The following is a 20,616-nucleotide window of genomic DNA, read 5'->3' as shown; positions in this document are numbered from 1 at the left end:
ATGGAGGGTCCCACTCCAGTATCCGCTTTGATTCGATATTTGCGGAGTTGATCATCCCTCTCGAAAGGAATTTTATGCTGCTAAAAGAAGATAGGGAGGTGTCTGGCTTCGTTTGTTGTCCCGTGCGGCAAACACCTTTTTGTTTATTTCGGCTGTATTGGCGAGATCCAACAGTGAACAGCTGCCCAAAAGAAAAACCGCCTGGAAGTCCGAGGACCTTTAATACTGTACTCTACCCCCGAACCAGCAGCCTTTGCGCCAAGCAAGACCGCCCTTGTCCCTTTCCTTTCTCCATTCCCCCTCCTTCTTTGCTTTGTTCCAATAGAGTCTAAGGCAAAGCAAAAGTGGCTCGTATACCTACTTTACCTACTTGTTTACCTACTTGACGAAAGATTGACTTGCCGAAAGTGATATGATGTCACGAAAAATGGGAAGCTAGTCCCGAAAGGGCTTAGGACAACGCTTCTCCCAGTCGTCGAGCCCGATCGACTCGACTCGAAAGGCGCCGGCTACCTTCTTACTGACAGCACAAGCGAGAACCACTTAAATGGAGGAATCGATTGACCAAGGAGCGTAAAGCCAAGCCTCGGCTAATCAATCTATCATAAAACTTTTTCCATCGTGTGGTTGTCTGAGTGCGCCTTTTCCATAATATAAAGCGAGGGAGCACTCTTAAGATAGGTAGATATTTCGAGGGAAGTCCAAAGCCCCTTAGTGGGAAGACCGGGTTTGCTAGATGATAGGTTGAACAAACTCGGTATAAAATATCGCTTGGCTGCTCATGCTCATTTCGATAAGAAGAATAACTGGTGTGTAGATGAATTAATTACCGCCCGATCCCTTACAAATTATTCTTAGCTCTGAAGCCGAGGGCTGCCCCCTCTTCCCCTCACTCTCCTTTCCTCCTAAACCCCCCAGCCAAGTGATCGAGTTTAGTCTTCATTCTTGGACCTCGTTTCTTAATATTGTGACTCTTCCATGCAAGCAGAGTAGTCAAGCCAGATAGGCAAAAAAAGGCAAGAAGTGGAAGAGATGCTCTCAATAGTTAGAGTACCTCTTTCCGGAACAAAGCAGCGGAGGTCTTATTGGCGTATACCACGGTGGGGTCTTCGACTGGGGTGAGGAAGCATGGTTGTCGCCCCCTTGAATGGTAGCGATCGCGTGCCGAAGTGGCGCCGGCACCGCCACAACACCCCTCGAAAGAGGGCGCCAAAGCACTTCTATGCTCCTTGTTAGAGGAGCGTACTAAAATAACGTTTTTAATTTTTTTGAATAAACAAGATGATAAGACTTTTTCAGATAGATGGTGACTTAAACGTAACTGGATTTTTGAATGATATGGCTACGTTGCTGGCACTGAAACTAGAACTAATGGTGTGGGCTTAAAACACAGCCCTTATTTTGGGGGCCCCTCTCGAGTTTCCGGCTGTTTTCTAGATTGAAGTAGCCTTTTGCCGCCCTACCAAATGAAAGAAGTCGCACCATACATGACATGAAAATAAACTACTTTGTGCATTTCGCTGCCAGCCCCAGTCAGCAAGCTGAAAAAGTCCTTTCTCCTTTCTCTAATAACGAATAAGGTCAGCTTCATAGCTCCAAAGTAACTTGGCCTATTGATCTTGACCAGCCTCGACTGGTTCCACAGCTAATGTAACTTGAGCAATCGGAGAAGCACTTTGATAAACAGGGTAAGAAAGGGTTTAGTTAATGGAGATATTAACTCTTCCGGGAACCAGTAACGCGTAAACCATATCAGAAATCCAAGAACACCTATACTGATCATGATTCGGATAGGCCCTGAAAGCGAAGGAAGACTGAAATGCCAACAGGCGTCTATTATTGAATTAACCCGACCCGGCAGTACCCATTTTGGGAAAGTCCAATGCCAAAAGTCACTGAATGGGTAAATCGTCAATCCCTAGCTCCTGGGCAAGAACAACAGTAAAAAGAATGACCATATAACTCAAGCTTTAAAGCAGATCTATGAATAAAAACCTAATTAAAATCACAACCTAAAATTTAAAATAATCTGAAATTTACATACCTATTCAAACCAAACCAGTTGCTTACAAGGCTTGATTTTAAGCTATTAAATCAAATATTCCTAATTTCAAGCTCAATTTGTTATGAAAAACTCCAACCCTTTCATCAAACCATTATCAATCACTTTCATCAAGTCCAGAATCTGACCTTCCCCCAATCGATTTCGTATAAATCAAACCAAGGAAGTTTTTTTTTAAGATTATTAAGCATGAATTTAACCCATTTCAAGTTGGGCCTGTGCTTAATTACGGTACATGGTTTAAATTTATGAATTAGTGAGTACTCATTTGTGAGGATGAAATAATTAGGGTTTGAGATGGGTTGATAGAGAGATGAGAGAGAGAGATGGAATAGAGAGGATATTGAGTCGAGGTTTGAGATATTGAGGATATTGGGTTTCAGTGTTGAGAGAGATGGAGGGAGAGAGAGAATCGAGGTTACAGTCGGGTTTGAGTTGGATGTTTGAGAGAATGGAAAAATTTGAGAGAGATAATTTAGGAAAGGGGGAAATAAAAAATGAGGTAGCGGGGGAAAGATTTTTGGTGAAGGGGGGAAAGATCTTTGGTAAAGAGGGGAAATATTTGTATTAAAACAGGGAAAATGGCAAGTCAAATTTGAATTTTTTTTAAATTGGTCATACACAATGGCTTATAAAAATAACTGATGTTAAAGTTTAAAACTTGTATTTGGAAGTTTTTTTTGGAACATAGACAACGGCTAGTATAAGAAACCGATGTCAAAAATATTTTTAACATCGCTTATTTAGAAACCGATATTAAAATATATTTTAACATCGGGTGCTTTACATGCCGATGTCTAAGCACTGATGTCGTATGCAGTATTTCTAGTAGTGCACTTATGAATTGCTTGATAAAATCTTGGCTCAAGTCCTTAAAGGATCCAATAGAGTTTCGGGGCAGACAACTCTACCACCTTTGAGCCATACCCGATAGGGTCTGAGGGAAGGCCCGACAATTAATAGCGTCGTTCTCGGGCTGTAGCAACAAGGCATTAGAGAATGTCCTAACATGATTAGCGGGGTCACTAGTACCATCGTATGCTTTGATGGTGGGCATCTTGAACTTCCTTGAGATGTGAGCATTCATTATCTCATCAGTGAATGGTGGGTTTGGATCATCAAGATCTCCTAGGGGTATAAGATCACTTGGATCAGCCCTTGGGGCAACTGCCCTTCTTGGTATTGGACCATCCTGGTCTATGATTGGGGGAGGACCTCTCCGTCTTGGAGCAAGTGGGGGTCTTGAAGTCAGTTGTGTCTCCGGGTCACGCTTCAGCCTTGGGATATCAGCTTCATGAGCCTTGATCCTCTCTTGAACATCTTGGGAATTCGTCCCTTGAGTTCTCCTGGAGCGTTGTTCAGTATCAGCCATCGGCTCGTTGCCAGCACGCCTCCTTCTTGGAGTAACATCATCATCCGATGATTCGGAGTCTCTTTCAGTATAATGTCCAGAGAATTTTTTATCCTTCGGAATAGGATTCAAGCCATGTATGTATTGGGGTGTCCGCCCTTGTGCTTCACTCCTATTAGAGTGTCCACTCCCTCCAACTTCGGGGTATAGAGGTATCCCGTAAGGGGGTTTAGTAGTCACAATTGTCGAGTACTCATACCCAAGGGATTGAGAGTTCACAGGTACATGCAGCTGCTGAAGTTGGGGATTCGTCCCTTGAGAAGTCAGGGGATTCGTCCCTTATGGCCGAGCCTCAGTTGCCCCTACCAGGGTTCCTCCTTGGGTGGAGGCATAAGTTGAGTGTGATGGTACTTCCACCACTAATGTGATTGCTCGCGCTAGGACAGGAGTGTCTGTCCTACTAGTGTTTCTGCTCCATGTGTTCACCATGGTTATTGTAAGTTTCCCACAGACGGCGCCAAATGTTGTGGAATAAAAACCTGAGTACTTTAGTATTTAATGCTAGGGTTGGTGAGTTTCGAGCTTTAATGGCTGCTCTTGCGTTCGGGACTACCGCTCATTGCAAGATGCCTATGTATCTCTGTGTTGTAGAGAATCAAGCCAAAAATATAGTTCTAGGTTGAGGGGTAGAGCCCTTTATATAGATGTGAGTCTAGGGTTAGACTTCTGTTGGGAGACTTGGTGGACAAGTCTCCAACCTAGATGGTATTTAGCAGTCATATGGAGGAAAGAGTTTTAGAACCTTCTCTGTAGGACTTTGAGTCCGTTTAGAACACACGTCTCTGATCTTCCAGCCGTATTGGGTCTAGTCCGTGAACAGCTTGTGTTCGTGGACCTTGACGACCTCAGCTAGCAAGCCTTGTCAACATTGGCCGTCTTGAGTCTACTATGAGTCCAGATCAGACAGGCTTGTACTGGACTTTTAGACAAGAAGCCCAAATATAATTAATGTGACATTTAATGTGTCTTTAGGATGTATTTTCTATCCATATCATATACTATACTATTATAAGCGAAATATGGTTTCGTTTGGTCGGTTGGTTAACACATTCCTCAAAAATATGTTAACACTTTCCAAAATAAAGCTTAATCAAATATAATTTTATTAAAAAAATAAATGAAGTATCTAAGATAACTACAAATTCTATGAATCTATATTATACTACTATAAGCGAAACATGATTTCGTTTGGTCGGTTGGTTAACACATTCCTAAAAAAGTATGTTAACACCTTCCAAAATAAAGCTTAATTAAATATAATTTTATTAAAAAAATAAATCAAGTATCTAATATAACTACAAATTCTATGAATTTTTATCCAACTTAATATTTAATTGCACTCAACTTCTTTCTTACCACTTTTGTAGGAAACCAAACACTTTCAAAATTAATTTTAGTAATTAATTATAATATAACAATATAATCAAGAAATCAAGAAAAAAATATAAAAATAATATTTTTAAAAAATAATATCAATCTATCATTTATACTATACTATTATAAGCAAAACATAGTTTTGTTGGTTGATTGGTTGACACTTTCCAAAAAATAGCCTAGCACAATAATAAAAAATAACCAAACGCTTATCATTTTTCACTAAAAATAAAAATAAAATTTGCCTTTCCCTCTCAACAAAAACACTTTTCGTTCATCTTGCGTACTAAAATTATATATAATTAATTTAAAAAATGTCATATAACTAAAAACTGTCTCCATTGACTATTTATATAAAAAACATATTTGAATCTCAAAATTAATTTGAAAAAAATAAGATTAAATCATTTATATTAAAACTAATATCATAAATTTCAAAATTTTATTTACTTTATTTCATAATTTACCTTTTATAACAAAAATTAAATATAATAATAATATGATAATAAATATTAAAATTATTATATGTTATTTTAAGCGTAATAGGCTATCTTAGGTGTAATAGGTTATGATTGGTTGTTTGGTTAAAACCTTCCTAAAAATAGTTAACATGACTATCAAAAATATTATTATTATTAAAAATAAGAAAAAACATATATTTTTAACTCTTTTAAAATTAATTCAAATTATAATTCTGTTCGAGTCGAATACCAAATAATCCCATAACCAATTAATTCTTAATAATTAGTACACATGAGATAAACACAAATGCTATATTTGAAAATTAAATTAGAAATTCATGAAATTGAAAAAAACACAAAACTTGCATTCTCTTAGGCTCTTGCATATGCCAACATGAAATTGGATTGCTTATGTTAAAATACAATTCCTTATGTTTAATAAACACGTATCACTTAAAAATGAATGTTTTTAAAGTAAAAAATAAAATTTGAATTTAGGGTCATATAGAAATTAAGATATTAACTTTTGTCATATAAAAGTATAAAAAATTAGGTTAGTTGAAAATTTTCTCTTATTAATTTTTACATGTAAACTGTTTTTTAATTTAAATCACTAAATAACTTATTATACAAATATTTTTCTAAATTATAATTAAGATGTACCAAATTGGTACAAAATTTAATCCTAAATGAACTTAGATAATTTGAGAGAATTCTATTGATGAAATTAATTTGTATTGAGCGGGGTCAACTATTTTAATTGAGTTGTAGCTGATGATCTGATGATCACTGCTGTCATTTTGGATCTATTTTGATTAGAAGTTTGGTACTTTAATATCTTTAGCATTACTAGTTTTTTGAATGTTTATAAAATATTCATATAATATGATTTTTAAACTTATTTATTTTGATAAATTTTTTAATTTTTTTCAAAACATTCAATCTTATTTAATTAATTATAATAACTATTAGAGTAAATATTAATTATTTACTAATTTTAATCTTTAGAACATGGTAGTTTTGTAAGAATAAAATTATACCGACTTTCTTTAATAATCTATAATGTAATATAATAATTGTAATGATTTTGTTATGGATTAAAAACTAAGATATATTAATTGATGTATTTATTACTAAGATTCGGGAGCTCAAGGCCTTCAATGGCTGCTCTCGTGTTTTGTAGCTAAATTCTGCCTTTACGAGATGCCTACGTATCTCTGTGAATTAGAGAATCAAGCCAAAAACGTAGTTCTGATTGATGGGGTGAGTCCCTTTATATAGATGTTGAGAGCCTTTAAATTGGACTAGGGTTACTCAGACTTTGGATAGACTTTGAAGTCCTAAAATAGAGGAATCAGATTCCTAGTTGGTGTAGGTGCCTTTTGAGGCTATCTTTTATAGAATTACATCATCGTTAGGACTCATTTAATGAGCTGGTAATCCCCATATTTATTAATTACAAAATTAATAAATAATCAGGGCTTTGGGCCTCATTAATTGGGACTCGTTATTGAACCATATCAGGTCTAATTAATTCAATATTAATTATTTTTTTAGGCTAATTTTAGGCTCATATCATTTTCCCCCCAACTTCTGCGAAACTGTAAAAGATTTCGCAAAAGTTAAGTTCATTTGTACCCTTACAGGGTATCGTTTTTACGTAAAGTGTGGAGCGACCTACACATTTACAACGATTCGCCTTGCACATGGCTTCACGGTTTTTTATAACCTCCCTATTACTTTTCTTACCTTATTCCTTCTCTTTAGGAATTTTCTGGTATTTTTCAGTAATTTTCTCTTAATTTCTGAGATTTTTTCCTAATTTACAGGAATTTTTCCCTTAATTTCTAGGATTTTTTTCCTAATTTACAGGAATTTTCCTTTACTTTCTGGGATTTTTTTTCCTAATTTACAGGATTTTTCCCTTACTTTCTAGTATTTTTCGTAATTTTTCCTAAAATTTTAGGAATTTTTTCCGTACCTCTCGGTATTTTCGGTAATTTTTCCTAATATTTTAGGAATTATATTAAACCAACAGGTATTTTTTCAAAAAAATTTAGGAATTAATTTATACCAACGGGTATTTTTTCCAAAAAATTTAGGAATTAATTTATACCAACGGGTATTTTTTCCAAAAATTTTAGGAATTAATTTATACCAACGGGTATTTTTTTCCTAATATTTTAGAAATTATTTTATACCAACGGGTATTTTTCCTAAAAGTTTAGAAATTATTTTATACCAACGGGTACTTTTTACTAATATTCAGGAATTTATTTATACCAACGGGTATTTTTCCTAATATTTTAGAAATTATTTTATACCAACGGGTATTTTTTCCTAAAAGTTTGGGAATTATTTTATACCAACAGGTACTTTTTTCTAATATTCAGAAATTTATTTATACCAACGGGTATTTTTTCCTAATAATTCAGAAACTTTTTATGCATACAAAATTCAACACGGCCCCTACCTATTTCTATTTTTCAGCTGCTTATTCATCCTAGGCGTTGGTACACCCCGCCTAGGAGGTGACCTTCCTACCCACGGCCGGGAGCTTGTCTCCTTGGCGTTGTTTTTACATCTCCTCCCCTTCTTTTTTTTAATCTTCTCTTTTTATTTGCCCACCAATTTTTTTGTCTCTTTTGTTTTCATCACTTTTGTCTTCTTTTTTTCATCAATTTTTTGTCTTTTTCTTCATCAATTTTTGTCTCTTTTTTTTATCACCTCCCCTTTTTTTCTTTCTTCTTTTCATAAAATTATGAACCCTTGTCATAATTTATTGTGTCAGCGGACATATTTATTTTGTGCAACCGTACATAATATAACTAATTGGATAGAAAATAATATTAAAAATTATTTTCTATTATTTCCAGTTAATTCTATTTTTAAATTCCTTACTTTTTGAGGAATTTATATATCAAATTACGAATTTACTCGTAATTTTTGTTGTCATCTGACATTAATTTATGCATTCGTGCATTATACAAAATTCTCTATTTTGAGAATTTTGTATTCCTTTTTTCTAATAATTTTCTCCCTTTTCTTTTTCTATTTTCATAAATAATTTGATTGTGCCACTCCATCCTAGGCGTGGGTTACCCCCGCCTAGGAAACAACTTTCTTTCCAAGCCTATGAACAATATCTAACTGGCGTAGTTGGAGCCCGATCCATCAATCCTAGACGCGGATTACCCCCGCCTAGGAGGCAAGATGACGAACACGACCAAAAATTTTTGTTTCCCTGGCGTTGAAAGAAGGCCTTCGTGGCTGAATCCTTCCTATGCGTGGGTTACCCCCGCCTAGGAGGTATGTTGAAAAACACGTATAGAAACCTTGCTTCCTGAGCGTTACTCGAATGCTTTCTTGGCTAAAGCCTTCTTAGGCGTGGGTTACCCCCGCCTAGGAGGCATATTGTTGAACACGGGAAAAATTCCACCTCTTGGGTATTGGTTGAGATTTAACTTACTTCATTATATTTCTCCTTTTTTCTTTTAATAAGAAAAGGGTACCTTCATTCGATCATTAATCCTAGGCGTGGGTTACCCCCGCCTAGGAGACGGTATTGTAACGACTGTTAGGAATGGCGCTACCTGGGCGCTGTGGGATTCAAACCTAATTGTATTTTACCCATATCTATGTTATCAACTCATAATTTGAGTTTGTATGTGTCGAGGCTATAAGGTCTTCTGATGAGTGACCATCGCGGCCTTGCATGGCTTCATATGCCTGCTATGGCTCTTTATTTTACTTTTATCTGCTTTCGGTCCTTTATGGACTTTGAACATTTTCATTGTGCATCCTAGTTGTCCTTCGGGACTCCACTTATGATCTTTCGGGATCTTCTATCTTTATGCAGATATCTTTTATTTTCGGCAATTGGTTTTTCAGGACTTGCATTCGTTAGATGCTCACTCATAAATAAATTGATAGATAAGATGATAAACTTGCATAAGTAGATAATATCCTGAAATATGGGTCTAACCCTTACATTGAATAGAAATTGGTTTCATCGACCTTATTTCTACTTGTTAGATGCAATCACGCTATGGAGCTTTGTACATTGCAAGCCCAAAAAAGTCGAGGCATCTTTGGGGCTACAAGCCTTCTTTTTACACGTATCAAACATTTACTTATGTCACTTGAACTCTTCAGGTACAATATATTCTGGTATATAATCGTTACCCGAGTTTAGTTAACTGCAATTGAATGATTGCAACACCTACGAGCCTCTAATCGGACAAAACTTGGGCTCTTCGGGCCTTTAACAACTTTTATTATCATTTCCTTGCGTACTATTTCAGTACTCGGCACATATTCTGTGCTTCCCACATATTTGCTTTTTCTATCATACATAATAATCCTTCAAGTTTATGACATAGTAAGGCTTTGGCATTTTCTCACCATTCATGGTTTTTAACTTGTTGGATTTTTGTCCTAGAACGCACTTGACTCAAAATGGCCCTTCGCGATTAGGGGCTAGCTTTCCTTTTCTTTAACTATGGATGCCCCAACCTTCCCCAAGACTAAGTCTCCTTCTTGAAAGAAACTTTCTTTAACCCTTCTACTGTAGTAGAGGGAGGCTCTTCACTGAGGGGCTTTAGCTTCATCCATGACCTCATAAATTAGGTCGAGGGCTAGCCTCATGCCTTCTTTGTTAGTCTCTGGATTGCAAGCTTCAACTTTTGGTTATACATATGTAATTTCCAGCAGCACCACTACCTCTGCTCCATAAGCCAGCATGACTGAGGTTATTTTTGTTGTCAACTTGAAGGTAGTTCGGTAAGCCCATAAGATAGGCAACAATTTGTACGCCAACGTGTTCCTCGAGGGTTCGAACCTTAATAAGTTGGACCTATATGTAGTTAATCTTCAGATTTCAAGCATGCCAAGCCCGAGGTACTTCTTCTCCATCCATGGTTTCCAGCTTGTAAGATCCCCTTCCTTAAATGCTCTTAATCTTGTATGGTCCTTCCCAATTCAGGGCGAGCTTTCCTTTCTGCCCTATACAAGAGGCTTCCACCTTCCTTTGGACCAAATCTCCTTGCTTGAAGAATCTCTCTTTTACCCTTAGGTTGTAATAAAAAGAGGTTTTCTTTTGACATTCCACTATCCTTGCGTGAGCCGCATCTCGTACTTCATCTATTAAATCCAGGGCTAATCATTGTCCCTCCTCATTTTCCTCAGCATTGAAAGCTTGGATTCGGGGATATGAGTACGATATTTTTACAGGAACAACTGCTTCTGCCCCATCTTCTAACATGAAGGGAGTTGCTCCGATGGTGACTCTACAAGTAGTTCTGTAGGCCCAAAGTATTGGGAGTATTTTATCCACCCAATTATTCCTAGATTTCTCAATCCTCTTCTTCAACCCATCTAGATTTATACGATTCGCTACTTCCGCTTGCCCATTGGCTTGTGGATGAGCTACATAGGTGAACCGTAATTCGATCTCATTCTCCTCGCAGTACTCCCTGAACTCTTCGTTGTTAAATTGTGTTCCATTATAAGTGACCAGGATGTGCGGGATTCCATGTCTGCACATGATATTTCTCACAGGAATTGTGCAACCTGCTTAGTTGTGATCTTGGCTAAAGGTTTAGCTTTAATCCACTTAGTAAAATAATCAATAGCCACAATCAGGAACTTCCTTTGTGTCGTGGCCATGGGGAAAGGCCCAAGTATATCCATAGCAAAATTCTCTATGGACTGGATGGTTACGATACGGGACGGGTATAACCCGAACCCTTGATTATTAGGCCATAGTTGCCTGGGTGCCCCATATGTTGGTTGGGTCTATGCAGTTGGGTATAGATCCGCACTGTATCCTGACTGATCAGCAGGTTATAGTGCATATGTTGGTTTCTAGTGTCCAGTCTAGTTTATTGTTGATCGCCATTTACAGCATCCTTTCTCGAAAGGTTTTATGATTCCAAAACCGGACAAAACCCTGATTCAGTAGATGAATCGGGGAATCATTTGTCATTTTTGGGTTTTTAGTTAAAGGCTCGTGTCAGCCAACGTTTATTTGCTCAACTCGCTCAAATAAACGAAATTGTTTAAAATTGTTTTAAGATTCTGTCCGGAAGTTTTTCCTTTGATATTAATGCCTGAAACTCAAATTATATACTTGCTGGGCATTTTTGGCTCACTCTTGCTTTGAAAATTCTTATTTCTGCCAGAAACAGATAAAGATAAAAGTAAATAGTTTTGATAGACAGCAGGAGTTAGAGAAATTTCCGCTGCGAGAGGTTGAAGGTGTTAGAAGAATGTGACAAGAGCATTAGTTCAAAGGTATTAACACTTATATTTTAGTTATTATGAGTTGTAATGGGTTAGATTCTTGTTTCATACCATAACCTGTAAATGATCCGGATTCAAGGGGTTAATTGAATATTCTTTTGTTTTATGTAAAGATTGTTTAGTGACACCAAATCTTGACCCCGGATTTGGGTTGTTACAGATTAATTCCTTTAAAAAAAACATGGAAAATAGATGTTTAATTATACAAATATATGACCATCATCTACACTAACACAATTATTAAAAACTATGTCGAAAAAATACATGTATCTATATAAAGATCAAAAGTTACCTCAACTAAAAATTTGCAGAAGACCAATCCAAGACTTGAAGTTGTAATGTTGGCAAATTGTATACTAATAACCCTGTTCAGAAACATAATTTAGCAATCCTCTAATGACTTCCAAACTAAATTTTAATAACCAAAATATATATGCCTCTGTCTTTTCTGAAGAATCATCAATTATGGCTAATCTATAAACTATTTACTAAACTAGAAACAAAAACGATAATTTATAATTACAAGGGTTATTCAATATTATCTAAAAATATCTCTTAGCCCTCTCTCCGGGGACCTCAATATGATTTTGCAATAAAGACACTTTAATCTTCAATTTTCTTATAAACAATAATTACAAGGGCTATTCAATATTATCTAAAAATATCTCTTACCCCTCTCCGGGGACCTCAATATGATTTTGCAATAAAGACACTCTAATCTTCAATTTTCTTATAAACAAGTAAACCAGTTAATGTGAATTAATAGTAGACACGAAATATTGGTTCACCAGAATACATCTTCTATTATAGCAAGACTAAAGGTATGCATACCTTTATTGGGGCTGAACATATGTATGGACTTTGTTCCTTGGGATCACTCACGTAATAAAAATTTGACCCACTGCACATTCAAGTATTTGATTCAGAATCCATAATCAATATGAAAGCTACCGAAAATATAGTGGTGAGAGACATAAATATTACTTAAACTTTGCAGGAGAAAAAACTCCGACCCGGTCATCGCCAAATGGTTTTGTGTGTTCAAGTTCTACATTAATCAAATTAACTAAATAATAAATAATTTATTATTTATAAATAATAATATAGAACTTGGAAAAGAATAACCAAATTAAGGGTTAAACAAATTACAAATTATACATCTGATATGGGCCTAAAATTAGCCTAAAAAAATAATTAATGTTGAATTAATTAGACCTGATATGGTTCAATAACGAGGCCCAATTAATGAGGCCCAAAGTCCTGATTATTTATTAATTTCGTAATTAATAAATATGGGGATTACTAGCTCATTAAATGAGTCCTAACGATGATGTAATTCTATAAAAGATAGCCTCAAAAGGCACCTACACCAACTAGGAATCTGATTCCTCTATTCTAGGACTTCAAAGTCTATCCAAAGTCTGAGAACTTGTTCAAACAAGTCTCCTAACCCTAGTCCAATTTAAAGGCTCCCAACATCTATATAAAGGGACTCACCCCATCAATCAGAACTAAGTTTTTGTCTTGATTCTCTAATTCACAGAGATACGTAGGCATCTCGTAAAGGCAGAATTTAGCTACAAAACACGAGAGCAGCCATTGAAGGCCTTGAGCTCCCGAATCTTAGTAATAAATACAGCAATTAATATACCTTAGTTTTTAATCCATAACATTTGGCGCCGTCTGTGGGAAAGCACAACAACAACCATGGAGAGAACACGGAAAGGAGGCAGCGCCCAAGAAGGAGGAACACCAGCGGGGATAACCCAAACGATTTCATCAACCATGGAGGTACCTCCACATTTAACCTATGTCGCCACCCAAGGAGGAGCCCAGGTAGAGGCAACTGAACCTCAACCCCAAGGGACGATTCCCCCGACCCCTCAAGGTACGAATCCCCAACTTTAACAACTACATACACCTGTGAATTCTCGACCCATTAGGTATGAATATTCAACTGTTGTGACCATTAATCCCCCTTATGAGATGCCCCTATACCCCGAGGTTGGAGGAAGTGGACATGCTAGACGGAGTGAAGCACAGGGGCAAACACCTCTTACATACAAGGTTTGGCAACTATCCCGGAGGATCAGGAATTTTCTGGTCCTTATATTAAGAGAGACTCTGAATCTTCGGATGATGAAGTGGCCCCAAGAAGGAGACGTGCTGAAAAAGAGCCGATGCCTGATGGTAACCAACGTCCCAGGAGCACCCGAGGGACGAATCCCCAGGAAGTGCATGAGAGAATCAGGGCTCATGAGGCTGAGATTCAAAGGCTGAAGCGCAACTTGGAAGCGCACCAGGCTCCTAGACCCCCACTACCACCTAGAGGGAGGAATCCTCCTCCAATCATAGACCTGGATGGTCCGTCACAAAGAAGGACTGTAGTCCCAGGAGCTGATCCAAACAATCTTCTTCCCCGTGGAGATCCTGATGATCCTACTCCACCATTCACTGAAGAGATAATGAATGCCCATATCTCAAGGAAGTTCAAGATGCCCACTATCAAAGCTTATGATGGCACGGGAGATCCCGCTAATCATGTCAGGACATTCTCTAATGCACTATTGTTGTAGCCCGTGAATGATGCTATTAAGTGTCAGGCCTTTCCTTAAACCCTGTCGGGTATGGCTCAAAGATGGTATAGTCATTTGCCCCCAAACTCTATCAAGTCCTTTAGAGAATTAAGTCAGGCTTTTATTAAGCAGTTCATCAGCGGGAGAGTGCATGAGAAAAGTTCAGCATCCCTCATGAGCATCGTGCAGGGAGCGAAGGAATCCTTGAGAGACTACCTGAATCATTTCACAAAGGAAGCTTTAAAAGTCTTGGACCTTGATGACAAGGTAGCCATGATAACACTGCAACAGGGAACTAGGGATGAGTTCTTCAAGATGTTCTTGGCCAAGCACCCCCTGAAAATATGTTGCAGCTCTAAGATAGGGCCGGGAAGTACATCAAGGTAGAGGAGAGCATGAGGAAGACAATAGTGAGTAGCGAGCCCACTGGAGGCAAGAAGCGAAAAACTGATCTGGAATATATTGCTAAGGACAAGTATCCCAGAACTGAGCAAAACCTTGATTCAACCCTAAAGAAGGGAGGACCTGGCCAAAAGTTCACTGAATACACTAAGATGAATGCTCCTAGAAGTCAGATCTTGATGGAAATCGAGAAAGATCAAGATATTCGTTGGCCTAAACTCTTGAAGGCTGATCCTGCCAAGCTAGATAAGAGCAAATATTATAGATTTCACAAAGATATTGGTCATGACACCGATGAGTGTAGGAAATTGAAAGATGAAATAGAATTCCTCATTCAGAAAGGAAGATTGAACAAGTACACTGGGGAAGGAAGAGATAGGAATAATAATGGGATAAAGAACTTTGAAGATCGTAGAAGGGACCAAGACGATCAGGGGCGGAATCCCCATCCTAGGGGACCGGTTATAAATACAATTTTTGGAGGACCACGACCCCGAGGGCTTGTGATAAACACAATCTTTGGAGGACCAACTGCTGCTGGTTTATCAAAAAACTCAAGGAAAGCATATACCAGAGAAATCATGCATATTATTGGGGAAGCCCTGAAGAGGGCCAGGATAGGAGTGACAATGGCATTTGATGATTCTGACTTGGAAGGTGTGAAATTTCCTCATGACGACCCGTTGGTCATAATACCGATAATAGGGAACAGCCCGGTGAAGAGGGTCCTCGTAGATAATGGGGCTTCAGTGGATATCTTGCTCCATGACACCTTTTTAAGGATGGGTTATAATGATTCCCAATTGACCCCAACTGACATGCCAATATATGGATTTACGGGAGTAGAGTGCCCCGTGGAAGGGATAATCAAGTTGCCAACAACCATAGGTCAGGAACCGAGGCAAGCAACACAGATGTTGGACTTTGTGGCGGTGAAGGCTAGTTCAACCTACAACGCTATCATGGGAAGAACGGGGATACTATGCCTTCAAGGCAGTCCCTTCTTCCTACCATTCAGTTATGAAGTTTCCCACCCGGAACGGGATTTGAGAAGAAAGAGGAGATCAAAAAATGGCTAGAAGTTGTTATGTGGCCTCATTGAGGGCAGATGGAGTTAGGGGGGCAGGTTTTGCCTATTGAAGATCAGGATATCCGAGAGAACGAGGAGAAAAGAGGGAAACCAGCAGAAGACTTGGTTTCGGTTCCTTTAGCTCCTGAGGATCCTGAGAAGGTGACTTTCGTTGGAGCCACATTAGAGGAACCCCTTAGAAGGAAGTTGGTGAAATTTCTGCAAGAAAATAGTGATGTATTTGCATGGTCGGTAGCTGATATGCCAGGCATAGACCCAGAACTGATTATTCACAAGCTGAATATGGATCCGAGTCAGAAGACGGTGAAGCAAAAGAAAAAAAGTTTTGCTCCAGAGGGGCAAGAAGCTATAAAACAGGAAGTAGATAAGTTATTAGAGGCTGGTTTCATCGAGGAGATACAATTTCCAGAATGGTTAGAAAACCCTGTGATGGTAAAGAAGGCCAATGGAAAATGGAGGATGTGTGTGGAATTCACTGATTCGAATGACGCATCCCCTAAGGACTGTTTCCCATTACCGAGGATAGATACTTTGATAGATGCTACCGCTGGACATGAGATGCTGAGCTTCATGGATGGGTTTAGTGGATCCAATCAAATCAAGATACACAAGGACGACATCCCAAATGTATCATTCATCACTGACTTTGGTGTTTATTGTTATCTTGTTATGGCATTTGGTCTCAAGAATGCAGGAGCCACCTATCAAAGGTTGGTAAATAAAAATTTTAAGGATCTTGTTGGCAAGACCATGGAAGTTTATGTTGATGACATGTTAGTCAAGAGTCTAGTAAAGACTGGCCATATAACTCATTTGAGGGAAGCTTTCAAGGTCCTGAGATACCACAAGATGATGTTAAATCCTACAAAGTGTGTTTCGGAGTAGGATCTGGGAAATTTTTAGGATTGATGGCCTCCAAGAGAGGAATCGAGGCCAATCCCGATAAAATAAAGGCAATTATAGACATGGAGCCACCAAAAACTATCAAAGATGTTCAAAATCTCACTGGAAGGGTTGCTGCATTGGGGCGATTAATCTCCAAGTCTGGGGACAAGTGCTTGTCGTTCTTCAAATCCTTAAAGAAGGTCAAAGATTTTGTATGGAGTGAGGAAAGCCAGAAGGCATTTGAGAAATTAAAGAAATATATGGCTCAGGCCTCGTTGTTGGCCAAGCCAGCTTTGAATGAAGTTTTATACTTGTACTTGGTCGTTTCATAGAATGCCTTGAGCGTTGTATTGGTTAAGGAGGAACTGAAAATCCAGTAACCCATAGATTATGTCAACAAAATTCTGCATGGAGCTGAGTTGAATTATTCAACTATTGAGAAGTTTGCTTTAGCCTTGGTAATGGCTTCGAGAAAGTTGTGTCCTTACTTTCAGGCTCATAAGATTGAAGTGCTAACAAATCAGCCCTTGAGAAATATTATTCATAGTCCCAAGGCTAGTGGGAGGCTAATTAAGTGGACAATAGAGCTGGGAGAATTCGACATCAAATATAAGTCACGAACGGCAATAAAAGCCCAGGCATTGGCTGACTTCGTGGTGGAATGTACCATACCCAACCAAGAAGTCGGGGGCAGGAAGATACTACACCTCCAAACACAAAAGGTGATAAAGGGGATAAAGAGAAGGAAATTAAGGAAAAGGAATATTGGGTCCTCTATTTTGATGGAGCATCAAAAACAAATTCAAGTGGAACTGGTTTGGTTTTACAAAGCCCTGATGGGTTCTTAATTGAATATGCTATGAAGTTGGACTTTCCAACCACAAATAATGAGGCAGAATATGAAGCTCTGATAGCTGGCCTCGGCCTAGCAGGGACACTGAGAGTCAAGAACTTGACGGTCTGTGGAGACTTGAAGTTGGTCATATCCCAGGTGAAGGGAAAGTTTGAGGCAAGGGATGATACGATGGCTAAATATGTCCGCCTAGAAAGAGCTGTGGTGACCCAATTCGATGAATGCCATGTTGAGCACATCCCATGGGAGGAAAATAGTAAGGCAGATGCATTATCAAAGTTTGCTTCATCTGAGATAGAGGAAAGTTCAGGAAGTGTATATTTTCGCGTTCTGAAGACACGGAGCATTGATGTTAAGCTCGTAGCTCCAATAGGACTGGGGACATCTTGGATAGATCCCATTAAGGCCCGTATTCAAACTGGTTGGCTGCCAAATGATGTGACTGAAGCACAGAGTTTGGTTGTTCGAGCGCTGAGATACTCCTTGATAGATGGGATTTTGTATAAAAGGTCTTATGTGGTTCCTTACTTAAGATGTCTCAGGCCCGATGAGGCACGCTTGGCTCTTGAAGAAGTACATGAAGGTGTTTATGGGCAACGCTTGGGGGGCAGAGCACTGGCTCATATGATAACCCGTTTAGGCTTCTATTGGCCAGAGATGATGGCCGATGCCAAAGAGTATGTGAAGAAGTGTGATCGCTATCAGAAATATGCACCGGTTGTTCGACAACCACCCGAGATATTGACTTCCATCAACTCTCTCATCCCCTTTGCCATAAATCACTTTGATTTCAAAACATCCCTATTCAGGGTTCGCAAATAACCCGGAACAATAGGTGTTTGCTTAAGAGATCAATTGATAATAAAGGGACAATAATGAAAAGAACTGGCATAATAAGAGTAATTGCAACGAAATATAAAACAGTAAACTATTCTGAACTTAGAATAGGAGCGAATAAATATTTGCAGTATTTTAGGAGAAAGGTTAGGAATACTTGCAGTATTTAAGGAGAAAGGTTAGGAATACTTGCAGTATTTAAAAGAAAATCAAGAATACTTGGAGTATTTAAAAGAAAGTTCGGGAATACTTGCCTCGAGAAGCTTTAACCGCTATTACTGGTTGTCTTTGGTTCGACTTTAATCGTTCGGCTTTATCATCAAACTACTATCCTATTCTGGATACGATCCCAACATTCAGACCATTCGGTTGGAACTTCGTTGATCTCGACGTCTAATCACTAGATCGTTCCTAGTCCGATGTCACGTCTCGGGTCTTCCGTCTAAAACCTACAGGGTTGAAATACCCTAATTCAGATAACCGCTTAAGCTTAACATCAATTAGTTATCCTATTCTACCCATACGATTTCATAACCGAATTTATATTTATATGTATTATCGAAATACACTTACCAATTATGGTTCACATCTTCGAAACTCGGTTCGGTATTTAATTTCGGAAAATACGTATATTTGTCGTTTTGAAAAATAGGGTAATCGATTATTCACAAAATATCTTGTCACATCACGTAAGTAGGTTTCGTAAAAGTTCAATTATATATGCTCGTTCGACGTCTCCGATAATGACAGGTTACGTTCCCGTATTTTCGGAATTAATTTTCCCGAAAATCGGGCAGCGTTTCCTTTATTTATCGGCCTACGCGTCGAGTCATTTCGACGTCAATCCACAACAACAATCCAATCACAACAACCATACCCAAACACCATTCGCAATCCCAATCACCAATACAATTCAATTATTTACAATTATTTATTATTCATTTTTCGTTTCGAAATTTATTTCACCAACTAATTTTAATTTTTATTTATTTATAATTTAGGACTCAGATAGAAATCATCATCGCCCACCGTCGGCCTCGGTGGTAAAATTTTGCGGGTACCCGATAAATTTTCGGGTTTCCAACGCAAAATCCCACCGATTGATTTACTTATTCCCGCACGAATAAATTCATTTCACGAAACTTTAATCAATTCGTTTTCCTGCAGAAAAAAAATAATAACATCTAATTAATCGTAACAACACTGTAACAGGTAACAAAACTGCAACCAAACAGATACACGCGCGCTACACGCGCCTAACAGGAAAAACAGGACGGCCGGAAAATAGCCAAAAATCAGATGGCACAGCAAGGAAACAGGGCATAGGGAAACATAGGAACAACACACACAGCAACACTCACACGACTATATATATATAAATATATACATACACACGACCAACAGGAACCACCAAGATCATCGGAAAAACGATGCGGCGGCGGCGAAATCGGAGTAACAGGAGAAGAGAAGCGGAACACAGAGAAGAAACGGAGAAATCGAAGGGAGATAAAGAGAGAAGAACGAGAGAGAGATTGGGAGAGAACGAGAGATCGAGGGATGTGAGAGAGAGGGAGGTCGAGAGAGATGGAACAGGGGGTGGGGGTTTAAGAAGAGAGAGACAGTTGTTTTTGAGAGAAAAAAGACAAGAGATAAGGTTATCTGCGTTTATCAAGTTTCGTTTCGTTATTAATCGATTCCGACCAAGATATCTCGTATTTTAACGAATAATTCACGGGTAAGCGTAACTCGAAATTTCATGAAAATAATATTAAAATCTCGGATTAATTTAAAACTATTCCTGAAAAATTCTTGTGATTTTTGAATCATTTTTAAAATGCCACGCGAACCCGCATTTGATGATTTAAACGAACCAATACGCAGTAAATTGAATTCCAAAAAATTTCAAAACAGTTTTAAAATTCTTGAAATATTCCAAACTTAGTAAAATAAAAAAAATCATGATTTTTGAAGCATTTTGGGATGAAATACTGATTTTACAATTAAATGAAGTCAGAAAGTCATTTAAAATTAAATAATTAATAAAATATTGATTTCTAAATTTTATAAATCTCAAAAATAATAAATAAAATTATAAAATAATAAAAATAATTTTAGAAACAATTTTAGCATTTTTAGGAATAAATATTCAATAAAATCACTTTAAAATGAATTAAATGCATATAGCTCGATAATTAATTATAAAAGTAATCTTCGCGTCCAACTAATCAAACACAATTAACAATACAGCAACACATCGCTAACAAAACCATCGCATATTTTATTTATTTAATATTTCAATAATTACATTTATAGACCGGATCGGTAAATAGGTTACTTAGCCGCTAAGTAACTAAAAAGACGA

Source organism: Apium graveolens, chromosome 8 (assembly GCF_009905375.1).
Source record: "Apium graveolens cultivar Ventura chromosome 8, ASM990537v1, whole genome shotgun sequence".
NCBI lineage: Eukaryota > Viridiplantae > Streptophyta > Magnoliopsida > Apiales > Apiaceae > Apium > Apium graveolens.
Note: the sequence above shows the minus strand (reverse complement) of the source record.